The 5,507-nt window shown below is 40.5% G+C and overlaps 1 pseudogene; it reads left to right on the forward strand.

The window, feature by feature from the left end:
• The first annotated feature begins 3,520 nt into the window (after window positions 1-3,520).
• On the forward strand, window positions 3,521-4,812 carry LOC129491688 (RNA-binding motif protein, X chromosome-like; annotated as a pseudogene).
• Window positions 4,813-5,507: the final 695 nt, after the last annotated feature.

A 5,507-nucleotide genomic window follows, 5' to 3' on the forward strand; every position in this document is an offset into this window, starting at 1 on the left:
GCGGGAAATTGAATGCCTAAGAATTTATATGATCTCTTTTCTAGTAAAAGGAACTACATTTAGGAAGAAGAACGTGAGTGAATTCTCTTTTGGGTAAATTTAATAAGAAGCAGATCTTAGAGGGACTCAATATCACACACTTGCATTACACTTTAATCTTCACTCTGTGATGTTTCCAATATTATGGCACTGAATCATACTTCTTGTTGTGAAGAAGTAAGTCTCTAATATTACTATCTTATTCCCATTCACTTTCTTTTTAGTAATTTTAAAGGGTTCTTTATATTTTAGGATCTAATACAGCATGATCTTTTTTGAAATAAAAGGTGTATAAAATTTTCACCTACTAGCACCAGGGGTGTGTGTGTATGTGTGTGTGTTTGTGTGTGTGTGTCTGTGATTACATATCTATGATTGTTACTATCAGATAGCTCCAAGTTAAGAAAAGTTAACTATGAGAAGTCTAAGAAGACCATACAGTGCGTAGTGCCATTTCTTTACTGACGATAGTGCATATCAGGTAGCACCAGAGAGGTGAATTTAAGTTTAATGTAAATACTTATTAGCACAGGGAATGTAGGGATAGAAGGTGGGGATGGGAAGCCAAAAACTCTCTCAATACAGTGGGAGGCAGGTGAGCTGTATAGCATAAATGAGGAAATTTATTATGAGGAATTGTACTTATTTGCCCTTACTTTTAATGGCAGAAACCGCAATTACTTTTGCACCAACCTAATAAAAGGGCTCTGCAATACCAAGTGTGGTAGGTACATTGTTGCAACCACTTTGAAAAACTGGGTGGCAGTATCTATTAAAGTTGAACATTTGCAAATCATGTGAACCAGCCATCTCACTTCTAGGTACATAAGCAACAGAAATGTTCAGATATTTGCCAAAAGACTCAGGCAAGTGTGTTATAACAACATTTCTAATAACCAAAAAACTAGACTCAACCCAAATACTCATTAATAATAAGATGGGTAAGTAAATTGTGTTATATCAAGTAAAGAAATATGTATAGTAACAGAAATAATAAATGAACTATAGTCATCTGCAAAAATATGAATGAATCTCACAAACATAGTATTGAGCAAAGAAGTCAGATAAAGACAAGTCAGTATTGTTTAATTTTATTTATGGAAGTTTAATAAGAAGCAGATCAAATTAAACTAGTAGGTCTCCAATAGGAAAAAGGAGAAGGATTGCAACTGTTTCTTAATCTGGGTACAGGTTACACAGGAGTGTTCATTTTGTAAAAAGCTATAAAGCTGTACGCTTACATTTTGTGCAGTTTTCTGTTTTTGTATGTGTGTTAACCTTCAATAAAAAATTTACCCTCCTTCTCAAATAAGTATAGATTTTGTAGATTCTTGAAAGCTACCTATAGGGGCAGAACTTCAGGAAGACAAGGTGATGCAGAACTTTAAATAGGAAGAAAAACTGGGGGAAGTGTGCAGCCGATGCCTCCAATCTGAAATCACTTAGGGGGATAGAATTTGTATTTGGGTAAAATCTTAGGTCATGATAAATCACAATATAGATTGACATTCAAAAGATCTGAGGAGACTTAAGCTTGAGTCAGAATAGACACAAATCAGCATCTGGTAATTTGTCTGATAATGGATATCAAATAAGACCAAAGGCAGGGACAGGCTGGAATGCCAGAGTTTAAAAACTAAACTTTTGAGGTAGGAGCAGTTTGTCACACAGTAGCTTAGAATGGTCTGCCAAACTCTGCTTGGGTTTAAATGACTCTTGTCCAGGAGTGAGAGTGTGACAACTTTATATGGGTTATAATTATATAAAAGGCTAGAGAGAAAACTACATGATGTAACATTTTATTTATAAGTCATTTACTCATATATAGTCATGCCCTGTGTGTGAAAATCTCATTTTTCAAACTATGCTGTGACTTCTACATGTAAAACATGGTGTAACAAATACACCAGCTTTTATTTACTCATTTAATTCTTAGTCTCCCATCAATGTAGGGTTATAATTAAGACTGACAAAGACCCAAAATAAAATTCTTACTGATTTATGGATTCTTTGTGCCTTAGTCCATTCAGGCTGCTATGACAAATAGACCATAGGCTGGATGGCTTAAACAGCATTTATTTCTCACAGTTCTGAAGGCTGGGGAGTTCTAGATCAAGATGCTGGCAGATTTGGTGTCTGGTAAGGGCCTGCTTCCTAGTTCATGGACTGCTGTCTTCTCCCTGTGTCCTCACATGGTGGAAGGGGCAAGGGAGCTCTCTGAGGTCTCTCCTATAAGGGCACTAATCCCATTCATGAGGGCTGCATCCTCGTGGTCCAATCACCTCCCAAAGGCCCCAGTGTCTATTATCATTGCACTGGGGGCTAGGATTTCAATGTATGTATTTTGAAGAGCTACAAATATTCAATCCATAACACTATATAAAGAGAAGCAATAATAAAAGCTAACAATTATGGAGTAGTTGCTATATACCAGGCACTGTTCCCAATACTTTACATATATTATTTAATCATCACAGCTAGTATGAAACTTAGAGGAAAAGGCACACAGTAGTAAAGGACACAGCCAGGGCTCAAGGCCAGGGTAGTCTGACTTCAATCTTTCTGCTGTGTTATTCTGTCAACTATATTTAGCCATCAGGCATAAAAATGCTTTGAAATCTCAATGAACGTGCCTGTAGGTTTCCCTTAGTTCATCCCTCAGCAAAAAGAGGTTACCCTTACACCATACTAGGCCTCTTTTCAATTATGAGAGCTGGAGCATATCCACAGAGAGTAGGCAGAGGTAGATGGGTAGGGCAGTGGGAGATTTTTCACTCCAGGAAAGACTAGGTGACCAGCTGGCAAAGACAATATAGTACACAGCTCTCACACACTTGAATAGTGTCCCTTACAGTAAGATTCTTTCTCTGTGCTGCCAGGTTTCAGCTCTTCCCACTCCTGAAAGGTAAGCTTGTTTCCCCTTTTATCATTCTTGGTGCAAGCTCCAGTAGCTTAATTTATTTCCCCAGTAGTCCATAAAAATAGAGCCCAAAGTTTTCCTCTTTTTGGGAGAACAAAGAGGGATGAGTCTTTTTTTTTTTCTTTTTTTTTGAGACAGAGTCTAGCTCTGTTGCCCAGGCTGGAGTGCAATGGCATGGTCTTGGCTCACTGCAAGCTCCGCCTCCTGGGTTCAAATGATTCTCCTGTCTCAGCCTCCCAAGTAGCTGGAACTACAGGTGCTCGCCATCAGGCTGGGCTAATTTTTATATTTTTAGTAGAGAGGGGGTTTCTCCATATTGGCCATGCTGGTCTCGAACTCCTGACCTCGTGATCTGCCCTCCTTGGCCTCCCAAAGTGTTGGGATTACAGGTGTGAGCCACCGCGCCTAGCTGAGGGGTGAGTTTTTAAACATAATTTCTTCTCTACTTTTCAGGAAAGAGTTTAACAATTCACTGTTGCGCAGTAGTGCTAGCGGCTTTGTGGTTTGGTCCTCAGACCCAGCAGCCGCCACTGGTGATGAGCTGCTAGGAAGCCCCTGTCGGCGAGCTCCTTGGAACTTGAACCCACTGTCACCCCTCTGACTCACCGGCCAAAAAAAAAAAAAAAAGATGAAGCAGGTCGTCCAGGAAAGTTCTTCATTGGTGGGCTTAATACGGAAACAAATAAGAAAGCTCTTGAAGCAGTATTTGGCAAATATGGACGAATAGTGGAAGCACTCTTGATGAAAGACCATGAAACCAACAAATCAAGGGGCTTTGCTTTTGTCACCTTTGAAAGCCCAGCAGACGCTAAGGATGCAGCCAGAGACATGAATGGAAAGTCATTAGATGGAAAAGCCATCAAGGTGGAACAAGCCACCAAACCATCATTTGAAAGTGGTAGGCGTGAATTGCCTCCACCTCCAAGAAGTAGAGGCCCTCCAAAAGGTCTTAGAGGTGGAAGAGGAGGAAGTGGAGGAACCAGGGGACCTCCCTCATGGAGAAGACACATGGATGATGGTGGATAGTCCATGAATTTTAACATGAGTTCTTCCAGGGGACCACTCCCAGTAAAAAGAAGACCACCACCAAGAAGTTGGGATCCTCCTCCTAAGAGATCTGCATCTTCAGGACCAGTTCGCAGCAGCAGTGTAATGGGAGGAAGAGCTCCTGTGTCACATGGAAGATACAGTTAGGGAGGTCCACCTGGAAGGGAACTGCTGCCCTCTCGTAGAGATGCTTATTTGTCCCCAAGAGATGATGGGTATTCTACAAAAGACAGCTCTTCAAGCAGAGATTACCCAAGTTCTCATGATACAAGAGGTTATGCACCACCACCATGAGATTGTACTTACCATGATTATGGTTATTTCAGTTCACGTGATGACTATCCATCAAGAGGCTATAGAGATAGAGATGGATATAGTCATGATCATGACTATTCAGATCATCCAACTGGAGGTTCCTACAGAGATTCATATGAAAGTTATGGTAACTCACATAGTGCTCCACCTACACGAGGCCCCCCCAATCTTATGGTGGAAGTGATGATTATAGCAGTTCACGTGATGGATATGGTGGAAGTTACTCAAGCAGCCAAAGTGATCTCTAATCAAGTGGTCATGATCGGGTTGGCAGACAAGAAAGAGGGCTTCCCCCTTCTATGGAAATCCTCCACGTGATTCCTACGGCAATTGAGGCTGTGGAGCACCAAGAGGTGGTGGCAGTGGAGGAAGCCGATCTGATAGAGGGGGAGGCAGAAGCAGATACTAGAAACAAACAAAACTTTGGACCAAAATCCCAGTTCAATGAAACAAACAAAAAGTGGAAACTATTCTGTCATAACTACCCAAGGACTACTTAAAGGAAAAATTGTGTTACCTTTTTAAAATTCCCTGTTAAGTTCCCCTCCATAATTTTTATGTTCTTGCAAGGAAAAAAGTAAAACATGTTTAATTTTTTTGACTTCTTTTATTTTTATTTTTTTAAATTATACTTTAAGTTCTAGGGTACATGTGCACAACCTGCAGGTTTGTTACATAGGTATGCATGTGCCATGTTGGTTTGCTGCACCCATTAACTCGTCATTTACATTAGGTATTTCTCCTAATGCTATCCCTCTCCCTGTCCTCCACCCCCCAACAGGACCCGGGGTGTGATGTTCCCCGCTCTGTGTCTAAGTGTTCTCATTGTTCAATTCCCACTTATAAGTGAGAACATGCGGTGTTTGATTTTCTGCCCTTGTGATAGTTTGCTGAGAATGATGGTTTCCAGCTACGTCCATGTCCCTGCAAAGGACAGGAACTCATCCTTTTTTATGGCTGCATAGTATTCCATGGTGTATATGTGCCACATTTTCTTAATCCAGTCTATCATTGATGGACATTTGGGTTGGTTCCAAGTCTTTGCTATTGTGAATAGTGCCACAATAAACATACGTGTGCATGTGCCTTTATAGTAGCATGATTTATAATCCTTTGGGTATATACCCAGTAATGGGATCACTGGGTCAAATGATATTTCTAGTTCTAGATCCTTGAGGAATTGCAA

Source organism: Symphalangus syndactylus, chromosome 10 (genome assembly GCF_028878055.3).
Source record: "Symphalangus syndactylus isolate Jambi chromosome 10, NHGRI_mSymSyn1-v2.1_pri, whole genome shotgun sequence".
Taxonomy (NCBI): domain Eukaryota; kingdom Metazoa; phylum Chordata; class Mammalia; order Primates; family Hylobatidae; genus Symphalangus; species Symphalangus syndactylus.